The sequence below is a fragment of the Poecilia reticulata genome, unplaced genomic scaffold, assembly GCF_000633615.1.
Source record: "Poecilia reticulata strain Guanapo unplaced genomic scaffold, Guppy_female_1.0+MT scaffold_305, whole genome shotgun sequence".
Classification (NCBI taxonomy): domain Eukaryota; kingdom Metazoa; phylum Chordata; class Actinopteri; order Cyprinodontiformes; family Poeciliidae; genus Poecilia; species Poecilia reticulata.
This window is the reverse complement of record NW_007615080.1, coordinates 32,715-42,711: the sequence shown is the minus strand read 5'-3', so window position 1 is coordinate 42,711 and position 9,997 is coordinate 32,715. Positions and strand designations below refer to the sequence as shown.

The window sequence follows — 9,997 nt, the reverse complement described above, 5'->3', positions numbered from 1 at the left end:
TACAGAATCTATGTACATCATAGAATAGTCCTGTCTAGCTTTGATGAGTCTAGATATTATGACTTTATATCAAATGCAGAGAAATCAATTGTAATTATTGTTAATGTTTATGCTGCTCTTGACATGTCAAACTAATGAGAGTAATTCTCTATATCTACATTTTCTTCACTACAGAACGAGGCGTCCTAAAGTATCAGCACGGAAGATGGGACTGCAGAAAGTGTGGGAGTGGTGCAYTGGCATCATTCAGATGACCTCCCTGCCTTGGAGGATTGTTATAGGACGGTTAGGCAGATTGGGTCATGGGGAGCTTAAAGGTGAATAAGTGCTCAGAACAAAATGTTTTTTCTGATAAGTTTTGCTTTTGAATATAACATTTTACATTATTAGCATTTAAACAATTGAAAAATGCAATAATGGGACATTTACACCCCATTTGATTTTCTATTATGGAATAGAGATTTTTTTCTTTCCTTCCTTACTTGTTTATATATTTATTTTTTCTTCTTTCTGTTTCTATTTTGCTATTTTTAAATTGAGCACTAATAGACATCTGTGGGAAAATATCTTCAATAAAGTCGTAGTAAATTATTTCAAACTTTCAGTAATGAACAGAGAATCAAAAAAAATAGTTATGAGAAAATTGCAATGTTACATGAAAAACTATAGGAAACCTGCTTAGTCTCACTAAGTGCATCTTTGATATTAGAGGCCATTTGGCTTTCTCGATGTAAGATGATATTATAGAATATAAGGGGAGAAAAAGACTTCTCACTCAGTTTATCTCCCAACTAGACTGGAGTTCACTCCTCGGGGAGCATTCCCTCCAATCAATAGGACGGCAGCTGAGGGAGGCTTGTCGTGTGTGTGGGATCTCAGCTGTTGATTCTCCCTCCATCCTCAGTGCCTGCTTGGTTGCCATGGAGCCCCAGGGCTCATTTGTGATCATGCCAGGTATGTAGGAACTGCACAATAAATGCTTCTTTCATTGTAACTAAGAAATCCAGTAAGCTTTAATAGTGAACGTAAAGTACAAAATTGTATTCAGTTCCATTCCAAGTTATAAAAAAGTCTTAATTGTACCACAGAATCTTTGTGTTTCATTTTAATGCTGAATTTTGTGAGGGTGAAGTCCCACTATAGAGGGATAATTTCATTTGTAGCATTTCAGTTGTGCTATTATTAACTGCACAATTAATAATATGCACAAAAAATCACTATCATATTTCCTTTTTTCTGCATCTAGATGCGGTGACCATGGGTTCTGTGTTTGGATGCAGCAATGCTTTAAACCTACAGACATCACAGCTGAACACACCTTAGGATGCTTCCTGCACACATATCTTAGTCTTCCCAACTTCACCCAGCTGGCTCCCAGCTCCTACCCCACTGAAGACAATAATGGTAATTAAATATAATGAGGATAATTGTGTAAAATGTGACTGAAACAGGGATAAATCTAAGCTCCTACGGACAGAAATTTACATTCTGATACTCGAAATCTTGAATACTGTTTATTTCTTTCTTCAGATGACATGCTCCCTGATCTTCCCTTCCCTGATGAACTGGAAAACGATATCGGCCATGACATGATGCTGATCACATCTCTTCACTCGCCGCCCAACACCTCTCGTGCCCTCGCCTGGGTCACCATCAGGGATTGGAATGGGATCACATTTTTACCATACCAGGGTGAGTCAGGGATTAGTTATGCAAATAACATTTAAGTGAATAGAAATTGCACATGATCCCTAGAGAAAAAAAAACATTAATTATTGTCAACTAAAAATAAATAAGTTAGAAGTATTTTCATGTGCTTTCTTTAACTCTTTAATGGGCTGTATTACATTGTCTTCGAGAATATATTGATTAAAAATGTCATTTTGAATTAGTTTAAATCTTCAAAGTCGACTTGTTTATTTTGTGTAGCAATAGTTCAATTATGTGCATGGGAATTAAATGCTCACCCAGAGGAAGCCACAGTTAAAATTACTCTGGAGGTTTTGGAGATTTTCCTTATCACCTGGTACATTTGTAAACACAAAAAGTAATGGAAGAGCCGAATGAAGGTCCTGATTTTTCTGGTTCTGCTTTGTGTCTGTAGAGCCAGGGAGAGCGCCTGCTGTCCAGGGACAACCCTCCAGAGGAGCTGAAGCAGCAGCCGCTGGCTCTGGGCTACTATGTCTCCACCGCTCAGGCAAATGGACTTCCTCACTGGTTCTGGGCGTCCTGCCCACAAGCTGAGAGACAGTTTCTGCTCTTCCTTAAGGTACTGAAATCATAACGTGCAGGCCGTTGGAGGGGATGGGGGGCTTTTGGGATTGAGGTTTTACACAGTCTCCCTGTGAATGCGCCAGTTCTCCCCGGTTACTCTGGCTTTATTTCTCTATATGCAGAAAATTAAAACAATTTTAAATGTTTAATTTGAATCAGCATTTGACGCTGCAGTTTGTTTCTTCCCTCTAGGCATCTCTCAACCACCGTATCTCCATAGCTCAGTCACATGAGATCCCGTCTGATAAGACCAAGCGGACCCCTCACACCTTAGACTCAAAGACCACCTCTGACGTCTTAAGGGAAATGCATATCACCAACCAGCTCTGTCTAGATTTTAAACTATGAAATAAACCCTAATATTGTCAGAATTTTATATATTTCTAATGGTAAAAAACTGAATATTTTTCTTGCAGGTTTGTGTTGGAACAGTACAACGCCCTCTCCTGGCTGACATGCACACCTGCCACACAAGACCGTCAGTCCTGCCTGCCTGTCCATCTTGTCGTCCTGGTCCAGATGTACAACGCCATTCTGAACATACTGTAGCTTTTGTGGACCGATGGGAGTCTGCAGTTTTTTTGTGCCTCTTTATTACCACCAGAGAGCGCCAGTCCTCCTCTGCTGCTCTGAAGTAGATGTGGATTTCATGGGCAGGGCTGAAACGTGGAGAAGTAAGGTCAGTAGTGACTCCATGATGGTGGCGTGCAAAGAGCAAAATGGGGGCAGCATTTTGATCCCATTTTTTCCCTCACTTTCTAAAGTGTTGCAGATACACACACAATGGAAACTATTTGACAAAAAAAGATGTGTTATTTATATTGTAAGGCATACATTTACAAAGAATTGAGACTTATTTTTTAATATTTATAAACAATGAAAGAAAGAAACAAAGCCTTTTTCCCCAAGTGACTGTTAATTGTCATGGGATGCGAAATGAAATGTCAATTAATGCAATTGTAAAAATGCCATATTTATACAGATTTTATCATGTCTTAGAATTTGTTATATATGAATCTAAAGAAATATAAATAAATGTAAATACAAAAATATATATTACCTCTCACAAACAGGCACTTAACAATGGGGACGGGGTGGGCAAAGCTGAGCCTTTTGAAGTGTGCACGGTTATGATGCATTTTTGACCTTTTTCTTTTTATTTTCTTGACTTACAGACATTTTTATTTAATGATTTTAACTTAAATTGATGCAGAAAATACAGTATGCTGTATATTTATGAGGTTTTCATATTCAGCCAAAAAAAATAAATGACAAAACTTGAAATAGGAAGTAAAATTTGCTGATAGTTCAAATTGATCAGATATTTTAAGAGAGACCCATTTATTTAATTCGCTTTCCTTGATGATGTCAAGCAAACCATCAAAAAGGTTCAGCTTTTTCCGCCTCCCTCAGTCTGCTATTTGTTAGAGTCCAAGCATGTTTGTATATACACATTTCAGATTTTTGGGGGGGGTTATTATTGCTATTTTTTTTCAGAGCTTGTACATTTCATGATGGTTGGTTTATTTTAAAGTAATTCATATAACTTTTATGATTATTGTTTTTTGCCGTGAGTTTTTTTTAGATGCATTATGTGCAAAAAGTCATTGAAGTTCAGCCAGTTGCCAAGTAAGTGTACACACATGTACAGACAAGTGCAAAAATTTGTTACACCTGTCATCACTTTGAATATTAAACAAATTACATTTAGTGGACGTGATCTGTTACTTTTACACTCTTTTTTTAGTAAATTATTAAAGCTCTTGAGAATTATGCTGCATTCAGTGCTTCTTTCTAACACATTTTTTTTTTTTCATGTTGAAATCCAGATGTTAAGGTGTTGGATCATATACGATCAAATATTGTTGCAGGGAAAAAAAGAGGAAATTTATTCAATATTCCAGTTATTATTTTTAAGTTTTTAGTGGCTCTATTTTGCTCTATTTGATAGGAAAGTTGGTCATGAAAGATAGGGAGAGACATGCGGCAAAGGTCACCAGGCTGGGAATTGAACCTGCGACAGTCGTGTTGAGGAGTAAGGTTTTCGTACATGGGTTGTGCTTAACCCCTGCACCACCACAGCACACCCAGTTATTATTATTATTGAAAGCAACCCTATAGAGGAGGGTTCTTAGCCTTGATTTATAAGAACTCAACGTTTCAACATTTTCTCAGTTTTCTGAAAGTTTATTCAAGATTAGAGGAGCATAAAAACTGAAAGCTTCTCCATGTTTGGTTCTGGTTCTGGGAACCAGAGTAGTTTCGAACCAGAACACCCGAGTGGTCTGGAAGGTTGATATAACAACAAAAGTTCTTGATACCAGAAATTTCCATACACCAAATAAAAAGATGCATACACCTTTCTTTCTCAATGTCTGAAGTTACGACAGACCACACATGTCTTGTATTTGCTCAGTTACAATTAACAAATGTATTTCTATTATTCATGCAAAATAAAGAAAGTATTTTTTAATGTCTCATTAATTAGAACTTTGTGGATGATTAATTAATTAGTAACAGTCCTGCACAAAAAGTTCTTTATCTGAATTTTAGAACCTTGATGATCAAGTTACATTTTTCATCAGAACTTTATGTACCAGATGATTACTCTGTAATCATCTGGTACACTCTGTAATTACTCTGGTTCTCATTACTCTCCTCTTTTCAAACAATAATGAAAAGCTTAAGTGATAAAGTCACGGCTTTGGAAACTCCTGATAGGCCAACTGACACATTTGAGTTAATTGGCGACACACCTTAGGGTTTAACTTACGGTTCCCACCTTAGACACACATCCTTCCAGTTTGATATGATTGGAATTTGAAAACAAAACATCAAAATCAGGAAGAGATATTTGTGGTGGACTAACTCATCATGGGGAAGAATTCTCGGATGCTTGAAGGTGACGCATTTATTTGTTCAAACAAATATATGCGAGTCTAGACATGATGGGAATATCCGATCATCGTACTGCTCAGGAAGGCGCTAGACTTATTTTAGCCGAAATGTGCTAATCTAACTCCGAACAAAAGCCTAAGATCTTGTGAGGATGCTGGCTGACGCTGGTGAGACTGTGTAATTACTCTGAAAGAAAATTCAGATTGCAGTTTGCCAAAGCATGCAGAGACAAAAACCTCCTTTTTGGGAGAAATAGCCTGTGGTCTGATGTGGAACTGTTTGGCCATGACCAGCATTGCTGTACTTGTAGGGAACATTGTGAACACCATCCCAACTGTGAAGGACGAGGGTGACAGCGTCTTGTTGTGGGACTGTTTTACTGCAGGAAGAACTGGATCACTTCACAAAGAAGACCACATTTCAATGTGGAAATTTTGAAGCAATATCTTAAGATATTAGCCAGCCAGTTGGTCTTCCACTTGTTAACTTGGTCTTCCAAGTTAACAGTGCCACTAAGCATACAGTCAAAGTGGTTAAAAGTAGCTTGAGAACAAAACATCAATATTTTGGAGTGGTCATCAAAAAGCCCTAGTCTCAGTCCTGTGGAAAATTTGTGGGTAGATTTGGAAAGTTGTGTGTGAGCAAGACGACTTACAAACCTGGCTCAGCTACACCAGTATGTGACAAGAACGGGCCAGAACTTCATAGGCATAAAACATTTTTCATATAGGCAACAGGCAATGCTACCAAACTCTGAGGAAATGTATGTAAACTTTAGACTTTTTAATGAAATCAATAAATAAATCTGACACATTCAATTTCTCAAATTTGTGGCATTTAGCAAACACAAATAGTCGCTTTAATTATAACCGACATAAAACAAGAAACTTTTTACCTGACCTAATGTCAGACAGAAAAAAATAAATAAAAATTTTTTTTAAAACTGCATGTGTCTTTTTATTCGGTGTGTGTAGACTTCTGGTTTAAACCTTATATAATTAGGGCCTGTTATCAATTTGCCTCTTTTTTGTTTGTGTAAAACGTTGGGAGGCGGAAACAACCTTTGCAAAAGATCAGCATGTACTGAAAGTTTGTTAGAGCAAATAAAATGTATGAATGCCACAGCTGAGGAACTCTTCCAACTGTCGGTCTTTCTTGTTCAGCAGGATATTAACACGCAGCTTTCTCACCTCAGGAGCTGATGAAATGCCTTCTGATTCAGCTCCCACAGATCAGTGTGCAAGCTGTTTGATAATAAGGGGATATGTTCATAATAAAATCAAACTTGCAGGAAGCTGCACGTTGCAGTAAAATTAAAATACAGCCAAAATGTCCTCTGTGGATAAAATCAGAGTAAGTTCAAAATAGGAAATGAGGTAAAAGTAAGTTGCCTGTTATGTGTTAAAAATAATTTTGTGTGTGCATGTATGTGAGCAAGGCACACACATACATGTTGGACTGTGTAATGAACTAGTTTATTGTGCTAATGTAATGTTTCTAAATGATGTCCTCCTAAAAGAAGGTAAGAGCTGTGTTTCCTTTGTGTGATGCAGCAGGGAAGAATAAGGATGAGTGGGAGCAAAAAAAAAATCACTTGTTATAAAAGGATTTTATTTGTCCATCAGGGACATGCAGAATCACTGAGTGTCTCTAAGCTGCCTAAAAAAAGCTTAGCGGAAAACAAAACCAGAAAAAAAACTGTCTTTGAGGGACTGGGCAGCTTGAGGACACTGTGACTGAAAGGGATTGGCTAGCTGTGGAGTAAAAGCTACTGAAGAGTCACTTGTTGTGGTGGGCCTGTCTAATGGAGATCACAACTGAAGGAAGTGGACTCTTTAATTGACTGCAATGTGTTTTCCACAGATAACCTATTAGACCACGGTTATTCACCTGTAATGTGGGTTGCCAAGTTCTGTTTTGCTGCCAAATGGCCTACAGACTGGACAATTTAGGCCAAGGGCTGCCTTGACATAGCACTGGAAACACAATTAGAAGTCAATTACATTTTACAAGTGCGTCTCTCCTGGCAGCAGTGCAGTACCTTAGACGTCAAGGTTCTCCAGAAAAAATCTAATCAAATCTTGGATCAATAGATTCAACTCGGTGTCCACGATGTGGCCCAGCAAAGAGGGAAGGCAGAAATAATTTCTCCTTGAAGACATTTGAGACTTGAATAGAAGCCTTAGTGTTACAGAAAATACATTTTAATGAGTGACTAAATCTTAGGGAGGTGCACCAAATCTCAACATGGTGCACCTCCCTAAGCTGACAGATATTGTTGAATATTAAAGAAAATGCATGAAATGAAATGAGGAACCCTGAAAGATACAAGAACTGGTCTGTAAAACTGCCTTGAAGGACAGCAGCTTTCATGCTTTTATGATAAAAGCATGAAACATTTCCGGTGTATAAACAGTTAGATTTGGGATACTGCCTATAGGTCTGGCATAGGATATGTGACACAGCATGGGTTCCTCTAAACATTATGCATTGTCTGATACAAAGGGCAAAACGACATGGGACTGATTCTAACCTATTTTTTCTTTATTTTTTATGGTTCTGTCTGCCTAAAATAGGGGGGTAAAAATGACCTGAATGTTGAGGAAACTTTTTTTGCAAGAAATTGGGTGTTCATATTCATGTTCAAAACAAAGTATCCATTTTTTATTATTATGTTTTTAGAATCTGTGTTTACACCAGATGTTTGCTGATATGAGATTTCAACCATTAAAGTCTTCCTGACACTTTATAAAATGAAATCCATGAGAGAAAATTTTCAGAGAGAAAAATTTCCAATTTCTTCCCTCTGTCTAATTAGATACATTGAAAACAGCTGATTAGTTCATGTGCCCCTGCTGTCATCTGGATTTTGGATGCTGAGTTGGGAGTTTAGATAATATTTAAAAATATTGCCATTTGTAGTAATGGTTAATGTCACTGAAAGCTATTCTACATCTGCAACTGCTGGAAGAGCTTGTCTCTCAAAATAAACTTAAGTATTTGCACAAAAGAAACAACTGGTAACAAAAATTAAAATAATAATGGTCAAATGAGTAACCAGCAAATAAAAGGTCACTATAAATGGAATGTGATTCTGTAATGAGCAAACTAGACTCAGTTCAATATTCAAATTATTCCCATTGAGCTTGAGAAGCTCTAAAATCCCATCTCAATCCTGTTGCTTACGACTTAAATTCCAGAAACTTGACAATTATTTTAATGCTAGAACTATTAAACATAAAACTATTTGGCTCATGATCTGCTTGGTGTATCAACCTGAATTCAAATGCAATAATAATTAAAGCTCTGCGGAGCATCGAGCGGCCCTCGCAGCCAAGCGCCGCTCGGCCTATAGCCACCGCGTGGACCCAGCACCGCCTTCTCCCAGCCACCGCTGATGCTCTGACGGAGCAGCCAATCCAGCCCTCCTTGAATTACTCAGTGTGTCATGTTTGGCTTTGCTCACAGACAAAGCACAAAAATCTGTTGCTGATTGGCTGCAGCGAGTAGATCAGGGGTCACCAACCTTTTTGAAACTGAGAACTACTTCATGGGTATGGAATTATACAATGGCCTACCAGTTTGACACACTCTTTTGATATAAATTTACACAGTTTGCCTTTACTTATATATTATCAATAATGATTAATGATACTCATCCATGAGAAGACACTGATCACGTTAATCATTTCTCACAATAATTAGCAATGAAAACAAGGTGGGAAACAGATATCAATATTCAGGACTTTATTTCTTTTAATCTCAGTAATTGGGTGATTGTTTTTTTACGGCAATATTTCGGCCTCAGGATTTTTGAAAAAAACGCATTGTTTTAAGTTTTAAATATTTTGTTACAACACTGACATGTTTAACAATAAGAAATTAATAATGGGCAAGATCAGGATTGGATAAATTAATAATTACATGTGTGTTTTTTTCACCATTGTCTCTGAATGTGTTCCACCCTTTTATGAACATTTACATATGGACCACAAATAGTAAAACATTTAAATTTTGAAAAATCATAACTTTTTCTTAGAAAGAGTGTGTCCTTTTTATAATCAGCCGAATCTGTCCTCCTTGAATTACTCAGTGTGTCATGTTTGGCTTTGCTCACAGACAAAGCACAGAAATCTGTTGATGATTGGTTGCAGCGAGTAGATCATGGGTCTCCAACCTTTTTGAAATTGAGAGCTACTTCATGGGTACCGAGTCATATAAAGGCTACCAGTTTGACACGCTCTTCTGAAATAACAAATTTACTCAGTTTGCCTTAGACATTATCAATAATGATTAATGATTCTCATCTATGGGAGGAAACTGATCACGTTAATGATTTCTCACAATAATTAGTAATGAAAACTAGGTGGGAAACAGATATCAATATTCAACACTTTATCTCTTTTAATCTCAGTAATTGGGTGATTCTTTTTTTGCTGCAACATTTCAGCCTCAGGATTTTTGAAAAAAATATTATTTTAAGTTTTGAATATTTTATTACAACACTGGCATGTTTAACAATAAGAAATTAATAATGGGCAAGCTCAGGATTGGATAAATTAATTATTACATGTGGGTTGATTTCACCATTGTCTCTGAATGTGTTCCACCCTCTTATGAATATTTACATATGGACCACAAATAGTTAAACATTTAAATTTAAAAAATAATGACTTTTTCTTAGAAAGAGTGTGTCCCTTTTACTATGTTTTATTCTTGAAATTGTGACACATCATGAAGTTACGAATCATTTATGACTGTATTACAAAGAAAACCCTGTTTTTTTACTCATTATTACTGACAGCATTGGAAATATTGGTGATTT

At 36.9% G+C, this 9,997-nt stretch overlaps 1 long non-coding RNA gene across 1 annotated transcript; it reads left to right on the top strand.

Moving 5' to 3' along the window:
* Positions 1-206: 206 nt before the first annotated feature.
* LOC108166015 (uncharacterized) lies at positions 207-1,334 on the top strand. The gene is made up of 3 exons (XR_001776329.1): positions 207-317; positions 796-954; positions 1,247-1,334. It is a non-coding gene; the product is annotated as an uncharacterized LOC108166015 (long non-coding RNA).
* Positions 1,335-9,997: the final 8,663 nt, after the last annotated feature.